This window comes from Chinchilla lanigera, unplaced genomic scaffold (assembly GCF_000276665.1).
Source record: "Chinchilla lanigera isolate Chin_1 unplaced genomic scaffold, ChiLan1.0 scaffold00015, whole genome shotgun sequence".
Lineage (NCBI taxonomy): Eukaryota > Metazoa > Chordata > Mammalia > Rodentia > Chinchillidae > Chinchilla > Chinchilla lanigera.
Window position 1 is genome coordinate 22,741,355 of NW_004955416.1, and position 19,497 is coordinate 22,760,851.

Sequence of the window (19,497 nt, forward strand, 5' to 3'; positions counted from 1 at the left end):
TGCACACATATACCCACATGCACATCAATTTATAAGTATCCCCTGAGTTTACAAATATAGTCATCTATTACAAAGTATTGCATTACCTGTAGCTCTACAAAAATTTGAAGGTCCAAGAAGTCCAGGCTTACATCTCAGGGGATGCAAGATGTAAGCCTGCTGAGAATGCTGCAGATCTGAGCAAGCTATTTAACTTATAGCTCTCAGTTTTACGTGTGTATGACCAAAAGCTTGCAAAGATTTTAGGAATATGGGACAGCATTTAACTTAAGGGCCTGCTACACAATCTTGATAAACATGTTGTGGTTTACTAAGGGTTCCTGTAACAAAGCTGCACAAAGCAGGCAGCTAAAACAACAAAGTGTCAGCTCGTAGTGCTAGAAGCTATCCTGAGATCAAGGTGTCATTGTGTGGTTGTTTCCTTCTGGGAAGGAAGGGGAGGACCTGCTTTGGGTATTTTTCCTTGGCTGGCAGATGGCTGACTTCTCCCTCTGTCTTCACATCATCTTCCTCTTGGCTCATATCTGCATCCTAATCTGAAAAGGACATCTCTCATACTGGCTCAAGGGCTACTCTTTTTTTTTTGGTTTTTCTCCGGTACCGGGAACCGAACTCACGACCTTGCGCTTGCCAGGCAGGTGCTTTTGCCACTGAGCTAAATCCCCAGCGCCTTCAAGAGCTACTCTAATGACTTGACTTAATTTGATGACCTTTGCAAATACACAAGCTGAATATGTTCACAGCCTGAGACACTGGGCAGTAAGATGACAATGGATCTAGTGTGGGAGAAGGCCATAGTTAAACCTGTAGCAGAATATTTGATGAATGAATCCAGAAAATAATGTCATCCATGATCTTGTGATGATTAAAAAGTGTAGTTTATTCTTGCCATCCTACCTCCATCCCTACTCACCTTCACAAATCTGGGTAGATGGCCAAACTTTCCATAGAATTTACGGCTCCTTCTTTATACTATGACAATAATAAAGTATATTTTCTTATTGCAAGTTTACATTAATGCAGATGTGGAAGGTGATCATGGGCTAAGCCATCCAGGTGTGCTGGGAAACCTCGTAACTTCTACTAGTGTTTGCTCATAGTTTAGCTGCTGAAAGTCCCCAGTGAAAATAATCTCTCTTAATGATTATAGTGATGACCAAAGACAAGAAGGATGCAGAGAAAAATCAGAGCATTTGCTTTGCTGATTTTAAAATAGACTGTACTATTCAATGCATCTTTTAAAAACCCTGAAGCTCCTTAATGGTAGGGTTCTTTGAATTGAAATTCAGAGCATCGACTCTTCACCAACATGCTGCTATTTACCAATTTTAGTGATAATGTTAAAGGCTACCTAAAGGTCTTTCTTTCCCATCAAGTTGAAATGCTGTCAGGTGAAAACTTGAGACACGGAGGGGTATTTAATTCTGTGCTCTGCAGCTGTCCCTTCCCATTCCGCTAATAAAGGACCCCCACATGCTCTTTTATCCACATCCATTTCTTCATCTGTACATGGTTTTCGTGAAGAAACAGTATTCAAAGTTCCTCAGACACAGTGGTGCTTGCTGTTCTGATTATTTTAGGATTTTTTTTTCACATTCAGAGCTCGGAAAAAGTGCGGCCCAAAGCAACTGCTGCCAGTGGAAGCTGCTGTTTGTATTTCATCTCAAACTCCTGATTTTGAGTCAGAAGCATGTTGATTGACAGGAAGTATGACCAGGCTGTGAAACAGAGTGCTGGGTGGGAGGGTAAAACTGTGCCTTTGACGGTGCCTTTCACAGTGTGGGTGGAATCGTTTCCCTGAAGGTGGGCAAAGAAGGGCAGGCAGTGAATTAAATGTGCTCCCTGCAGGGCTGCTGGGCCCACACCCGTGGTGTCCTTACAGTGGGAGAGGGTCACAGGGAAGGTGTTGCCTGGGCAGAGTCATTGCTTCTGAAGTGCAGGTGCTTAATCACTCTCCCTCTCCCCTGCATCACCTGATGACAAAGTGGGGGGAGTCCGGTACTGGCTGAGGTGTGATGACTGCTCTCTCCCAAGCCGTAGATCAGGGGCAGTGCCCATTCACCAGCCATCTGACACTGATTGCTTTAGGATGGCCTCATAAACTAAGGGCTTTGCGACCGCAGACAGGAGAGGAAGGGGCTGGGTACTTTATTTGCCAAAGTTCTTTTGAGGTGATGATCCAAACTGAGCAAATGGGAAGGCAGTAGTTTGAACAGGATGAGCAGATACAGGAGCTAATTCCGTGCATTTACTCTCTTCATAGCTGGAACTTACAGAAATGTAGGTGACACGTCTATAAAGGTCTATATGCACATATCTATTTGGGGTGCGTAGGAATCCTCAGCCCAAGAAGTACTGGATTTTACTCTGTTTTTCTTTTCTTCATTTCACTCATCTGAGATTTTCCAGATGTCAAAGGGGGCAAAACTACAAAACTGTGAAAAGAAATGATACAACATTCAGAATTGTTTTTTCTTCAAAGACTTTGATTGCACCTTGGCTGGGGCAAAAGTTCAGTTTAGTTCTTATTTCATCCGTGCCATCTGCCCATCCCTCGTGAGACTCCGCGCTCCCCTAGTCCCTCCCTCATTCTCCTTGCATTCGGTTCTGTCTCCCTCATTCCTGTCTAACGCAGTTGTATCATGAAGTGACCTGGACCGGGCCCAGCATTACAAACACAGCCTGTCTCACACCCTGCACCCTGGACAAATGAATATGTTGGTTCTGTCTTGTTCAATACTTCCAAATCCATTGCCTAAATTTTAAACTTTGCTATTTTATTCTTGTCGCAGCAGAAGTGAATGCTGTTTTTCTTCTTTAAAAGGGAAAGTTTGGATTTCTTTCATCTCCTTGACTCCTTTCTCCCCAGCTTTCAGCTCAGTTATCCATGATTGTAGTTATCAGCCTGCGGAGATGAAGGGACTGCGTAGTGGGGTGAGAGAGAGGTGAGAGCAAAAATGGATGTGAAGAAAAAGGTTAATTTCCCTATGATCTTCCATATTTTGCATGAAGAGTTGTACATTTTATAGAAAATAGAAAGAAAACCACTATTTTCCTAAAAAATGAAATGTAAAGTACACCAAATTCAGAAATCAGGCTTCCTTTTTTTCTATGAAATAGCACAAAGGAGGAAGTTTATCGGATGGGGTTTTGCGGTCCTAGCTCTTCACATGGGCATCTGAGTTCTCCCCCAGCTCCCCAGGTAAAGGGGGGCTGCTGCTGAGATGTACTTGACTTTTAACCCCTTACAGAATTTCTGTAACCTTGAGTTCATTGTTTCTCTCCAAATAATCCAGAGATCCAGTCCAGAAAAAAGGTAAAGTATCACTTCCTCATTGGAGTCACTCAGTTTTTAAATGTCCCACTTTTTGACTCAAAAATCAGCATCTTTATCTCCAGCTCTGCATTCTAGTACTTCACTTACTGTCCGGAACTAATCAGGCAGGTGGGGAAAAGAACTAAGCCCACTGTTTTGTAGATGCTTCCATGGAAACTCAAAAGCCCTCTCCCTAAAGAGATTGTTTAATCTCCCTCCTCTTACTACAGCCTCCTCTGGCCCTGTCAGATAGAGGTCATCATATCAGCACATTTCAGTGGGTTACTGGGGAAAACTATCTGGTAGCCATTATGAAGCATTTTACAAATATTAAGTGCTTTATGCAGTTGAAATAATTCTCAAAAGCATACATTTTATACAGTTATCAAGTATTATTATCGTGGCCTTTCCATTTCCTCATGCATTTTTCTTTTCTTCCTTTTCTGCCCCACCCTTTCACATTGTTATGTGGAGAAATACAATTCCTCCCCTTTCCTGTGACTAAGGGTTTGGGAAAGTCTTTAGGGCAGAAGGGGAAAATGCTTATATTATCACTGATTCAAGTGCGGATGTTTCCAACTACAGAATTATTGCTGACAAGTGAATCTAAATGGCTTCTCCAGAAACAGCATGGAAGTGAGAACTTAGATTATTAAAGGATCCAAATATACATTTGTTAGAAAATAAAAGCATTCATCTAGGAGAATCACTTGTTGTTAGCTTATATGGCCAAAATATAAATTTTTGTTCCTTCATATTTATGATCTGTGGAGAACTTATTATGAGCTACATATAATGGACACTATTTTTATTCTTGGGAACAATAATTAATACTCTGAATTTTCATTTCATAGATGAAGAACCTGTCCAAAACTACAAGGAAGCGAAGAGAACCCCAAACTTTCTGAACCCAAAACACATGTAGTTTTCTATGGCATTCTGCCTTTCTATTATTCTTTAATCCACTGACTACTCAGTAATACAGACTAGTACAATGCAAATTATCTTCATAGGGATCCAGGTTCTGTTTTGTACTGTGGGGACATAAGCAGTCTCACTCACTCATTAGGGTGCCTTCTCAGTCATCTGCAGAGTTCCTTGTGACACCTGAAGGGTTGATGTCCACTCAGGTTAACTCAGGAGTGGGAAGACTGCTAACTGAGGAGTCCAAACTTCTTGAAGACAGGATAGTTTGCCATTTTGAACAGAGATAGATCTTATGGGGAGAACAAGGAAGCTCCCAAGAGGACAATCACATAGAAGTTAATTATTCAGCCAAAGTGTCACTATGCCTTGCTTGCCTGCCTTGCTACCTAAGACAAACATCTGTACTCTGCAAAAATCTATGGGCTTTCTTGTTTCCAATAAATCTGGAGGTTTGAGTCAGTTTAAGACTCCGCTCCAGTCCGGTGAAGATCCTGGTTCCCCAGCAAAGATATTATGCATCTTCATTCATCTCTCTGACAGTGTTTGCTGGTCCCAACATGCACACATCCATTCCAGAAAACATAAAGCATTGGGTTAGCGTTTCCATTGCTGTGACAAAATACCTCGAAAATTTAAAGAAAGAAAGATGAATTTTAGCTCTCACTTTCAGAAGTTTCAGACTGTAGTCATCTGGCTTCCTTGCTTTTAGCCCTGGGTCAAGAGAGAAACTTCATGGTGGCGGGACTGATGTTGGACTGAGCGGCTCATTTCATGGTGAACCCGAGGCAGAAAGAGAGCAGAGAACCAGAGACAAAGATAAAGACAGAGAAAAGGGGAGGGAAGACATACCTTTTTCAAAGCCCCTAGTGACTTACTCCCTCCAACTGGGCCCCATCTCTTAAAAGACTGTGAAATTTTCAGGGGATTAATCCACTGCTGAGGTTAGCAAGCTCATGACCTAATCTTATCTTTAGGCTCCACCTCTGAGCATTGTGCTGCATTGGCCACCAAGCCTTCAATACCTGTGTCTTTGAGAGACTCTTCATATTTAAACCATAACAAGACTTGCAAGTATATATTCTTACAACTTTCAAAATGTAACCCCCAGGCCTCTTCTGCTTTCATGAATATAGGTTCTGTGAAATATTAGAATTTGACACAAAAGGAAAGATTTTATAAACAGGAGCATCTTATTAGGAGACTCATAGGAAGAAATAGAAGTGATTTACTGGCTAGGATCATAACATTTTATAACTGATATAACTTTGGCTGAGGACCATAATATGGCTGATAAGCTAAAAGAAATGTTTATTCAGTGGTATTTGGATCTCAAAAAAAGCACTGTAATTTTTTCTACCTGTTATAGCTAATGTAAAATCATTGCATGAGGAAAATAAATATTGAGAGATGAGGATAAAGAAAACTATTTAAACATATCAGTTTTATAACTACATAGTCAGAACATGTACATATTCTGTGCATATTCATAAAAATGTAATGGAAAATCTAGGGAATGATCTCCATGAGTCAAATATTTTCTTTATTGCAACTTATCCAAATTTGCACTAAATTTCCAGATATTTGAAGAAGGTTGTGTCAGAAAAATATATTATCCAACTACAGCCTTCTTTCATCTTTGTGCTAAATTGAATATGCAATATCTAGGACAATTTTCATATCACTAGAGGAATTTCTTTATTAGTACATATTTTTGTTCAACTTTTAAAGTATCAAATAATCTCTCTAAATTGGTCCTGTTTCTTCTACTATAAGTAAAGATCCCCAGTGGTCCCATGAAATGCTAGCTGTTCTTGGATTCTTGCTACACAAATCCAATGCTTTCAAATCCTGGTGACCATTAATGACATTAATCAAGACAGTGTAACTTGCTTTAAAAGAACAGATTATTAATCTTGACAATAATAATGTCACTAATCCATGACTTGGGGATTATCCCTCCTCCCCCACACACATATGCTCCACCACTGAGATGTTAGCTCTTTGTTTGAGATTTATCCTATGCCATGTACATATTATAAGAACAAAAGAGAGTTCTTTATCTTTAAAACTATCCATTCAGTTCAGCTTACAGAACAGTGGAAAAATTGCTAAATTTATCAAGGTTGATTTTGTTTTCCAAGTCTCTAATTCGAAACTGAAGAATGCAAGACTACATACATCAGGTGTTTCTAGCAAAATAGCAGCAGCAGCAGCAAATCATAGACATTTGTCATTCCTTAGAGCTGTCTGACAGTTCTGACAATTCATTAGGCTGAGCTGAAAAGAGGTTTAGAAAGCAAAGAAGGGATCGCAGGTAGGAGAGTTGCTTCTGCATGATCCAGTAATGGCTGATTTGTATCATTTTGGGTGATGGATACACTGTTCAGATTAAACTCAGCAGCGTATTTTTCCCCTCTCCCTTTACTTGATCTTCCCCACCCCAGGTCCTCTGCCTAGAAGCCCCCAGGACACCTAGTCTGGGCTGCACTTTCTGCAGCATTTCATCCTTACCTTTACACTCACAGAGATACCAAGGACAAGCTCTTCCTAAAAGCTGCTTTGGAGGCAGTGGAGTCAGTGAAAAACAATGAAACCCCTCCTGGCTTCCCAATGTCTCCCTGATATGCGAGTGTGCTTCCCCCATCCGTACCCATCAAGGTGCCTATGTGTCCCACATCCTCACCACTGACACATGAGCTCCAAGTGCTCGGGAGCCGATACTGTCTAGGGAAGGAGGGCAAGATTCTTTATATGGAATGAGCGTGAAGGTTCTCAACCACCAGCTGTGTTCATTCCTTGGGGTCGAATTGGGATCTCATGCCAAGCACTGTCTTTTTTGTAAGCTCTTCCTCACCTGGATTGGGCTAATTCTCATTTTTAATCGGTACAAGCAGCAATTATAGTAAATAGGGGTTTGTATGGCTCATTCCCTCTGCCTGGAATATGCATTACAGTACATTAAAAACATTTGTTGTAGACCTTTGCTAGTAGTAGCTGCCACTTGGATTACCCACCTAAGGAAGGTGAATTCAGTTCATCAAAACTGGTACTTCTTAAGGGCAATTTGTGTGCCGTGCTTCAGGGGAGATAAGAGTAGAGATATAGGCTATACTTTATAGTTTATACTTAACATGAAAATTCAAGCTAATCAAAATTTTAAAGCCCTCAACCTACATGACAGTCACTTAGTTGCTTATTTTTCAGACATTTCCTAATCACTGCATTGGCTCCCATGCATCCCCCAAGACAATCCTCATGAAAGAGAGTCAAAGTACATGATCTCATGGCACTGACACCCAGCATAGATGCTCCCTCAATAAGTAAACCTAATTAGATACAAATTGCACATCGTGATGAGTGTGACCAGAGGAACCTAATAGAAAATAATTGGAAAAGACAAACTTTTCTACAAAGAGGTAATGTGAGAAATGAGAATGATGAAAATGAGTGCTTGTATACCGGGACACTTCCAGGGAGAGAGAATCAATTTGCAATTCCTCGCTACAGGTCAACTCTTTGCTGCTCTCACAAAATACTGGCAGTAATTAATGTGCAAAGAGAAAAGACCTATTTGGGCTCATAGTTTTGGAGTTTCTGGTCTAGGATTGGGCCGTCCGCTGCTTTGGGCCTCTGGTGAATATACCGGATGGGAACAGCGAAGAACACACGGTGAAACAAACTGCACACAGCGTGGCCAGAAAACAAAAGGAAAAAAAAGCAGAGGCTGGGTTCCCACAGTCTCTTCAAGGGCATTTCCCTGGCGGCCTGTGAGCCCCCTCCTGGGCCCCACCTCCTAAGTCCCCCTGGTGCTCAATAGCACCAACCTGTGGACCAAGCCTGGAAGATGTGGTCCTCCAGGCATGGCCACTTACCCAAACCATAGCACTTGTGCTGTAGGGAGAAAAGCCACATGTGTGGCTTGAAAGGGGTGAGTGAAAAGACAAGAAAGGCAACTCTGACTGGAAGGATTTTGTATTCACCGTGTCTAGCAGTATGCATGGTGCCTTGTAAGTACATTCCCCATGAAGGTTTATTACCCACAGAATTAAGAAAAGCAAGTGTCATGCAAGAGGTAGTCTATGAAGTAAATGTGGGCCATATCCCACAGAATACTGTGGGTAGGGTTGGTTGACATAATTTTGGGGGTTGTTTTTTGGTTTTGTTTTTGTTTTTCTAAAAAGTGAAGTTGTCAAGTGGGAGAGTGACTCACCTCGTTTTTAGTTTTACAAGCTCACTTGGCTCATGGGTTAGGAGCTATGTAGGTGCCCTGCTAGATACTGGGGTATTGGCTCTCAGAGGAAATTGTTGCCATGCTCCTTAGAATTTTCCTTAGTGGACAAACTGAGGAGTCCCCATGCCCATGTTAGGAATCTGGCTGCACAGCAGGAGGTGGGTGGTAGGCAAGGAAGCAAAACTTCATACCTATTTACAACCACTTCCCATTGCACACATTAGTGTCAGAGTTTCACCCTCAATCAGATCAGCATGAGCAACAGATTCTCATGAACCCTACTGTGTGTGACCCATGCATCTAGGGATCTAGGTTCCTCCTTTGGATCAATCTGAAACCACCCTCCTACCCCACGGTAAAGCAATTGTCGCCCACAAAACTGATCCCCAGTATCAGAGTGGATGGGAGCCACTGAACTAGAGGCAAGTTATACAGTCTCTCTTGGAGGATGCTACAGACAATGACTAAATGATAACAGGCCTGCAAGCCCAGCCCCATTTCCTTAGGGGATCCCAAAGGTTTAGACTAAGGAAATACTTTACCTCTTGACTTGTTCTTCTCCTTACCTCTTCCAGCTTCACTACCTCATAGTTTTCTTTTTTCCTTTTTTCTAAAGAACACTCCTTTCACCAATCATGTGTATCCAAATCCTTACCTCAAGTTCTGCATTTAGGGAGCCTGACTTAAAATAACACTTGTAGAAGAAACCAATAGTAGGGGAGGAACAGTCACAAGGATGCCATTTCTACAGATGCAATTTCGAGCCAAGTAAGAAACTGAAAATGACCTGCAAGATTACACAACTGTCAGTGTGGCCTAGGCTTAGGTAGTAAAGTCTTGTAACTGGAAATTAAGTAGGATTGTGGCTATCAACAAACTATATGCAAATACATTTTTATAAAAAAGAAATTGACTCTTTCATTTGATCCTGTCATTTGAGAAAAAGAAATGGAAAAGGAGAAGAGAGAAAAGAGGCAAGTGAGTTTATATGTGTGTTTTTGTTTACATTCCAAGGGTGGAACTTATTAAGTAAATATTATGGTACTTATGGGGTCCATGTTGCAGGCATAAGCTCTTAAGGAATTTCCCAGGGTTGTATTTGAAAACAATTCTTATGATCACTTACTCTGAATCTGAAAATAAGTAGAAAGATACATTTTTACCAAATAGCCAAGAACACGACCCTTAAAATGAGTGGCACTATGAGAAAAATATGGCAAGACAGGGTAGGATACCAAGTGCACAGACATGTCCTCTTGTCATCAATTTAATTGAAGTCATCCTGTTACAAATGACAGTCCATCAGACAGTGTATCAGTCAGTATGCCCTGACATTATACATAATGAGAGGTCTCCTGAAACCCAAAGGGAAAATCTACTGATTTTTATGACCTTACTTTTTGATTCTGGAATGATCTTTGTACTAATGCAAAAAGTACAAATTTTAGTAAGTATATGTAAAAATAGGAACCTCAGAATTCAAAATACTAATTATTTACATGAGATATTAAAAAAAATTCTTTGACTATACTTGAGATTGAAAGGAAGGCCTTTGTACTGAGCTCCATCCCCACCCCACTTTTAAGTATTTTTTTATTGGGAGATAAGGTCTTGCCAAGTCACTAAATTACCAACTTGCCTGGAAATTTCAAGGCTCCTGCCTCAGCCTGTCAGAGTGTTGGGATTGCAGGCAGGGACCACCATACCCAGTTTGAAAATACCTTTTCAAATATGCAAAATTTGATACGTATTAATACCTCTTTTGGCCTCACAGATGCATCATCAAATGTCCTAACAGATGTTTCTTCCTTAGATAATTCATGAAATAAAGTTATCACTGGTAAATGTTCTTGCTAGGGAGAAAATTGATTTAAAATATAGGTAAAATCTTTCTTAAGTTAAATGTGAAAGCTTTGAGAGCTTCTCCTTCCAGCAATAATGCTAGAGCTTGCTATAGAACATTATTTACACTAAGAACAAGCTTATCTGTATGAAATTTCAAAAGCATCCTACCTGAAGACATCAGAAATTTTCCAAGGAAGTAGTCTTTGAGGGTCCAAGATTTTGAAGAAATGCAAAATTTGCTGCGCAACACAACTTCCCCACAAGGTGTTTGTTGGTTCATGAACTATCAATGGAAGAAGCTGAAAGGCCAATGGGTGACAGCTAAAGGATAACAAGCAAAGCTTGCAACAGTCTCATGGGGACGGGAAAGACAACTTGAGGCTTGCCAAGACAGTGAGGATTCAAGCTTTTATGTGTCCAGATGAACAGGAGGTATAGAAGAATGAATTTCATGTTCTGTGTCTGTTTTCACCATGAAAAATTTGTTAATTCTTAAATTTCACAAGCCTAAATGCCAAGAAGCTAAGCAAAAGTGGCTGAACCGAACTTTCACATTATTAGAAGGACAAAAATTAGAGTTCAGCATCCATTAATGAAAAGAGACCGTCAAAAATAATCTCAGGCTCTCAATCAGAATCTCTGAGAGCCATGCCCATGTAGTGGGGGTGATCCAGTTACAGACCAAGACTTTAAATGTCTAGAATCCTTACTCAAAGCAGTCCAGTCTCTTATTGAAATAAGACCTACGCTTCCTGCCACAAAATACATGAAACATGAATAGAGAGAGAAACAGCAGGATCTGATTCTTTTGCAGTCTTCATGTGTACATGTTTCCATATTTAACAGGCATACCAAGAAGTATAGCCAAGAATAAAAACTAAGTAGCTATCAAATAAAGAATTTTAAAAACCTGAAACTATTATGATCAACAAGTAATAAAAAACTTGAAGAAAGTTTTTAGAAAATTAGAATACTTGTGAAATAAAGGGCAGAGAAAGTTGCTTATTGGTACAGTATTTGCTTAGTGTAAGCAAGGCCCTGGGTTCAATTCCCAGCACTATAAAAAAAGGAAGTAGAAGTCCTGTAAAGGAAAGAATACAATTTTTCTCAATTTAAGAACTAAGTGTATGCACTTAATACCAGATAGAACACAGTTTAAAAAAAGAATTCCTGTTCACATTAGTACAGACAATGCAACCATGATATGGAGAAGAGATGGAATGAAAAATGTGTGCAGGAAAGGAATGCAAAAGATAAATTAGGGATAATGAAAAGATATGGACCTATGTGTAACTGAAGTTTCAAAAAGAGAAGAGGCAGCAAATAGGGTGGAAGGTCATCTCTGAGTTAAGCCATGCCAAGACTATTTCTTTAAGTAGATGAAAGATATGAAGCCACAGATACTAAAAGCTATGGCTCTGGAGGATTAAGCCCATGGAATAGAAAAGAAATAAAGGTAAATGAAGTCTTCATCATTTCCACTGCAGTCTCAACCCAGCTCAGTCTCTGATTTGAGGAAGGTGACCAATCTCTCTCCTTTTCTGGCTAGCAGAGAAAAATACTGAACACTCTGTTGGTGAAATCATCATCTTGTGTGTGTGTGTGTGTGTATGTGTGTGTGTGTGTGTGTGATTTCCAGAAAAGAAATTAAGACTAAAAATTAATGATGTAATAAAATAATAAAAATCAAATATCTAAATATTTATGCCAAAATGTACAGTGGCACCTCAATTCACAAACTTTGGGGCAGGGGATTTAGCTCAGCGGCACAGCACCTGCCTGGCAAGCATGAGGTCATGCGTTCAATTCTTGGTACCAGAAAACAAACAAACAAACAAACTTAAATTGTTCTACAATTTTGGAAAAGGTGGCCCCTCTGTGTTTCTGTGCAAAAGATGGCCACAGTCATGCTTGTCACCTGATTCTAACACAAACAAAATTTTGCCAAACACTTCTGTTTGTGAACTAAACTGTTTGCAAATAAAAATGTTTGTGAGCCAATGTACCACTGTATACTGTGCCAAAATAAATAAAAGATAAAATATTAAGAGGTAAAATTATAAAGAAAACAATACTTTGGTTAACTGAAAAAATTGATAAAAGCAATAAACTCTTTAAAGAGTGCTTATGAGAAAAAATATCAGGTATTAGTATCAGCAAAGAAAAGTACATAAATTTATACATACTACAGATACTAAGTTAACCAGAATTATACACACCTTATGCTAATGCTAATTAAATTTTATATAATTTATAAGTGTACAGAAAATACACAAGTTAATAAACAACACAAACTTCTTAAAATATTGTAAAAAAAATATGGAAGATCTGAGTGATTCTTCATATATTATGTATTTTTGACCAGAAAATAAAAGTCTTCTCTTTCAAATCCAGGCTCAGATGGCTTTCTTACTGACTTCTTTCAAAATTTACATATCACTCTTATGCTGACTTTTTGCTTTTTCTTTCTATATTTCTGTACTTTGTAAATTTTCTGTAAGAAAAGTGTATTCCTCAAGCAGCAAAAACACAGAGATTTTTTTTTTAAATATTAAGTATCTTTCCATAAGAACATCATGATAATGCTGACACTTAAGAAAAGGGAATATTTATTAAATTTTGATTAAGTAACAATATTTTGATACCAAAAATATTATACAGACATGATAAGAAGGAAAACTGTAGATGAATAATTCTTCTAAACAGAGATAAAAATTCTAAGGCAGAATATTGTCAAACTGAACCATACATATATAGAAAAGATGACCAAAACCACACTGATATTTTCCCTAGAACATTTTCCTTTTTACTGAGAGTGAATGTAATCTTCCACAATAATTTAAAAATTAAAATATGAACCTGTCCTATTTGGTAAAATTCAACTCCCATTCCTGATTAAAAATTTTTATTAGGCATTAAAAGAGAACTAAGTAATTTGAAGTGGGATATCCACACAATCTATAGAAAATTTCAAGTTTAATGGTGAAATATTGGAAGTTATTTCTCTAAAATACTAACATTATAATTCCTTCTATGAATGTTTTTACTTGTGTTTTTCTGGGGTACTCAACAGTAAATGTGATAAAGCATTTCAGACGCATAAATATTTTAAAAAATAAAACTGTCACAAAGTATATAGAAAATAAAGTATGTGCATAGAAAATCCACAGCATTTATGTATTATTAGTTAAAAAACAAAATAACTAAAAAAATAAAAAATTATAATGACTAAATCATTCCAAGAATATCACTATATATGAAATCAAGTGTAAAAATAATTCTGTTTTATATATTAGCAAAAATAGTTTGAAAAAATTTAAGAACAAATATTATTTATAACAAAAAAATCAAATATTCAGGAAAAAATATAATAAAAATGTGAGACTTCTAAACTCCAACAAACTATTGAGATATGTATAATTTTTGAAAAATGGAATAATGCTTTAATTTAATACATGAAATCCTTCATAAAATTAACTTAATAATTCTTCTTACATTCACTTGTAGATTCAATATCATCCCAAAGAAAATCATAATGATTTTGTGTGGAAATTAATAGCATTTAAAAATATATATGGTAATTCAAAAAATGAAAATAACAAAGAAAACCTTAAAATAATAAAATGAGAGGAGTTACACTGTCAAACAACAGAGTATAATCAGGTTTTTGTTTTGGTTTAGTTTTCAAGAAAATGTTGCATTTTCTGTTTTTCCTTTATACGTATACTTCACTTTTTAGTTTTTCCATATGAGCATTAGTTTGTGATGCAGAATAATTGCATTCACCTTGGAGAATTGATACAAATACACACTGAATTTACTCTTTTTATGTCTTCTTCCCTCCCAGCACCCCAGTGTCCTTCACCTCCACACCCTCTTCCTCTCCCCATAAAGTCTGTCTACCTGTGTTCTACCATCCATCTTTTTGTGCTCTTTAAATTATTTATCTTTTGGGTTTTTCATATAAAAGAAACCATGCAATATTTAACCATATGTGTCTGATTTGCTTTCACTTAGCACTATGATCTCAAGATGCACCAATTTCCTACAAATGACTCAAATACATCCTTCTTTACAGTATTCAATTGTGTGTGTATATATATATATATATATATATATATATCACATTTTCTTTATTCATTCAGCTGTTAGTGACCATACAGGGTCCATCGAAAATGTAGCTATTCTGAGTTGTGCTCCTGTAAACATAGCTATCCATGCATCACTGCAGTATCATGTTTTTAACTCATTCAGGAAGATAACCAGAGGAGGTAGTATTGGGTCAACAGAAACCAGGCTCAAAAGCAAGTAGGAGTAGCCTTCATACTTTCAGACACAGCAGACTTCAAGACAAAATAGATCAGAAGAGACAAAAATGACCACCTCATTTTCACAAGCATAAAAAATAGACTAGAAGAACAAAACAAAGGATCAGAAGCAGAATGAATATATGGTGACTTGATTTATGACAAAAGGGAAATTTCAGTAGAGTGGAAATAAAAATGAACTGTTGAAGTAGCTCCACATCAAATGGATACTATCTTATAAAGATATATGCAATGCCTACCTCAAACCAATTCCCGATAAACTGAAGAAATAAAGAGGAAAAGGAAAACAACAGATCTTCAAAACTGGTAGAATTTCATTGCAACTCGAGAGTAGGCAAAATTGTATTAAATGGGACACAAAATGCACTAAACCAAAGAGCAATATTGAGAAGTTGAGCTACAATAAACAAGTAAATTAAGAAAGAAAAAAGATTTGAGCAGATACTTCACAAAAAGTAGATCCAAGTAGCAGATAAGGAAGGATGCATCACCCAATCACATAAGCATATGAAAACCTCACTGATAAACTAATGTGCTTCAACCTGTCAACATGGGTGACCTAAAAGATAAATCAAGCCAAATATTGGCAAGGATGGAGAAATGCACATTGTATTAACTGAAAATGTAAAATTGTGCAACTATTTTCAACAAATTGTCCATAAAAGTGTTCCTAAATCTCAAATATCAATACATTCATGTTCTCTGATACAGTGATTCTGCCCCCAATAGTTATATGTTAATATATATTAAGAAACATGAATAGAGGATGGTAACAGTAGTAGTTGCAATTAAAGTCAAACAAACCAACCTGAAAGTCCATCAACGAGATGGACTAGATCAAGTGTGATTCTGTATGACTGACTAGTGGAATATTATATAGCAGGTAAAATGAACCATGCTGCTAAACATCATGGAATGGATACATTTCTTTGCCATAATATTGAGGAAAGAAATGAGAGACCAAGAGGACATAGAGTTGGATTCCACAGGTAAAAAGTACAAAGCTGCCAAACTAAACCATGGAAGTGAGGCAGTGACTGAGGTTCAGCAGGACAGGGACACTGATTCTTCTTTGGCATGTTGCTCACAAAAGTATGTGGGTTATAAAAATCCATCCAACTTTAATTACTTGTCCACTTTTCTGTATATATTTTTATAATTCGGGAAAAAAAGATTGCTTAAAAAATTGAGGACTTTTGAAAAGGGAAACATTTTTAGACTTACATCAGTGCTTCCAGAGCAGTTCCTCACAGATGGGGATACTGTCACGCTCAGCTAGGCAAGATTTTTTCTTTCCTTGTGAAACGCAGAAATTCTAAACAAGGACAAAAAAAAATTCGTTTTTGCCTAAGGCTAATATATGAAAATTTGGGGGGCAGAGCTTCTGAAAATGAAGTGTATATTTTCTCCATATGAATCACCCATGAAAAAGACATTATTCTTTCTTAAAACTAGCTCAAATATCAGTTTTCCTAACAGTGTTATAATATCACTACTCACCCTATGCAATATCAAAAGAGATTAAAGAAAAAAAATCTAGTTTCTATCACTCTATTTCTTTCCACCCTGTTTCCGAACACATCCACATATACATACACATCTACACTTGCACATCTTACAGAGTTTCTTTTCCTTGCTCTTAAAATAAAAAAAATGCTATTTGTTTTACATCACATTTTCATCTGTAGTCTGAAAAATTACAAATAAGCATCCTGTATAGTTAAAGTCTGTAAATTTTTGTGTTACACAACCCCAACTCCACAATTATTGATAAGCCTCTTTGAAATGTGTAACACTAACATAGCTGAGTTCTAATAAACTAGAATAAGCGAATTGAATTTCTCCATCTCAGTCCACTTATGTATAGATAGTAGCAACCATACTACTCTCATGCTTCAGTAAAACTGGGCAGTTTATCTTGAATAATTCATTGTTCCTGGAAATGGTAATTGGAATTAAATTTAAGCTCCATTTTTTCAGCACTGAGCACTGTTTGAAAATAGCAAACCGAGCACATCAATCTGTTGTTTCCTCTGCAGGATGTCATCAGGCATGTCCATTGGCAGGCTGCATAAGCAGTAGTGTCACAGCACAGGACAACCAAGGCGCTGACAGGTACTTCCAGGCACAGAGCTGATGAGGTCAAATACCCCTAAACCTGCCTTGTTTGCTGATCTTTTAATCGGATTCAACTTGACTGTGGTCATACCACAAGCCTTTCTGACAGTATGTGACAGCATATGACAGCAAAATATTTTGATTTTTCACCATTTGATGATATTTCAGATCTCTTGCAGCCCTTTGTAAAGTAGCACTGTGTTCTCTAGAAAATGAGACAGGCAGTTAATTGCCTTAGATGCTCGAGTTTTCTCTCTCAGATTGCAAGTGAATCCTACCTCAGTGCATGAGTCTTACATTTTCAGAGTAACAGGTGGTGTGGGTCATCAGTTACTCCTAGGACCTGGCTTAAGCAAGTAAGTAAATAAGCAAAGAACAAACTTGAATTCGTATGCCCAAGACCCACCGATATCCAACTTTGTTGGAGACCCCAAAGAAAGGCTGAAAATGTGTTCACCTTTCTGAACCTTTCTCCAACAGTTTTAAGAGTGTATTTTTGAAGTGTGGAAAATAATTTCCAAAAGCAACATAATGGTACAATCAACATTTTATCTTGAATGTTTCAACTTTTCTCTTACTCAGATCTCTTCAGAAGCATTTGGGGGACACACCTAAGAATGCTGGGGTGGGCAGAGATGGGTTGAAAAAACTCAGTGCCAAACCATTTTAATGAGCTCACAATGAACCTCTTAGCATTTCAGCCAAGGCTTTTCCCACCAGATATTTATCATATTTGGAAGCTAAGTGAATGAAAATTGCACTAAACTTGCACGATCACTGAAACTGTGGTCTAACTCAAATTCATACTCATGGGGCTGGGGATTTAGCTCAGCGGCAAAGCGCCTGCCTGGCAAGCGTAAGGTCATGAGTTCGGTTCCCGGTACCAGAGAAAAAAAAAAACAAAAAAAAAAAAAAAAAAAAAACAAATTCATACTCATTTGCTGATGATATTTACTGTTGTTCTGAAATAAACCATATTTAAACTTTATGACTTCCCACTGAGTTGAGATAATGTACCCACATGTACTTCTGATGTCCTCCTGTGAGTCTCTTCTGGCTCAGTCTTGTCTAGCTACATTGGGTTCTTTAGCTTTGAACACACCAATTCCTTTGTATTTAAGGGCCCTGCATTTGCCCTGCTTTGTGTCTTACAGTACCCCTCTCTACACTTACTTTACAGAGATCAACAATGTGCAAACACTCCACCCTCCCTAACCAGTGATTGATGCTTCTCAACCCCTTCCACCAACCTTAACCAGTCACTATCATGATCCCATTTTATTTATTTATTTTTGTATTGTTCTACCTTATTTTACCTGTTCTGGGCAGTAGGATGTAAATTCCTTGACAACAAACAATTCCACTATCTTCTTCACCCTAAATTGACCAGAACATTATAGAAATACACTCAATACCAACCAAGTACAGCCCCCAAAACTTATGATATAATGTTGTGAAACAAAATTGGGGTAAATGGAATTTATGTTGCATTTACCCCATACTAAATGATTATCAGTTCTATTGCAGCTTTTAGGCCAACAGTTTTCCTGGCAGTTTTAAGTGAACATAACCATATAGGTTATGGCTTGTTCATAGTTAGTGCTATTTTCAGCCAGATGTCCTAAGCATCAGGAGATAGCTGTCATAGTTCACTTCACTCTCACAGCAAAGTAATGCCATTTTCTAGTGTACAATAGACAATAACAGTATCACAGGACTTTGTATAATGAACCTACATCACAAAAACTTCAGGACAAATAGAAGAAGGCACTATACAGTTATCTGGTAAAGAAACAGACCACTTAAATTTATTGTCATGACCTCTATAAAGACGCCTTAATGACCTGAGTATCATGACCTCAGTTATATTTTTTCACATTCCATGAAGTCTCTTAATTGGTCTCTGTTCTACCTCCTTGAATGTAAGAAGCTTTTCAGACGTACTTGTTCTAAATACAAGTACAAAAGAGAGTTACTGAAATAGAAACAGCAGAGCAGAAAATGACCTCCATGACCTGACATTTGGAGCAGTCAGGACACTTGGCTAAAGAAGGTGACAATGGTAATGAGAAATTTTACAACCATGACATGCAAGGACCACTGCAAAAGCTACTGTTTTGGGGGATAAGAAGAACCCTTTTGTTTTCTTTTCATTTTTTAATTTCAATTTCTTTTTTTGCTTTCCTTCTCTACCTGATCCTCCTCTCCCCTTCCTCCTCTTCTTCTTCTCCCTCCTCTTCCTTTTTCTTTTTCTTCTAGTTCCCCTCCCCCCTCCTTTTTATTTTCTTTCTTCTCTGTTTTCACCTCTCCCTCCTCTGCTGCCATCCCCTTTTTTCTCACAAGTGCTGATTTGATGAATGGCTATGAATAAGCAGTTTTCCTCTCTCTCTGCTTGCTCTCCTCTAATTTGAGAGGGACAGTACTGGTTAGGTGAAAATAGTGAACTAAGGGTTGAATAAGGAAGAAGTAGTTCTCACCACCTAGGGATATCATGAGCTATGAAGATTATAAAATGGGACACTGCAGACTGAGTTTCTAGGCGCTGGGAGGCCCAGGAGACGGGCGGGGCTAGCAGGCCCTCGGAGCCGGCCGAGCAGGCTCCCCCAGCCCCCCGCGCCTTGCGACCAGGCAGGGAGTTCTCCGGGAGCGGCAGGGCTCCTGGGTCCCAGAGTGGGCCGGACTCATACCACCACGATTCCCAGCCGAAAAGCGCGCAAAGAGCCAGGTAGGCC

At 38.3% G+C, this 19,497-nt stretch overlaps 1 long non-coding RNA gene across 1 annotated transcript in view; it reads right to left on the bottom strand.

Annotated features, from left to right (window-relative positions):
- Window positions 1-883: 883 nt before the first annotated feature.
- LOC102022697 overlaps window positions 884-19,497 on the bottom strand; it is a 40,739-nt gene continuing 22,125 nt past the window's right edge. Inside the window, exons 3-4 of the long non-coding RNA XR_260411.2 lie at window positions 15,872-15,962; window positions 884-2,435 (exon numbers count right to left, since the gene is read on the bottom strand). This is a non-coding gene — a long non-coding RNA (uncharacterized LOC102022697). The remainder of the gene's footprint in view (window positions 2,436-15,871; window positions 15,963-19,497) is intronic.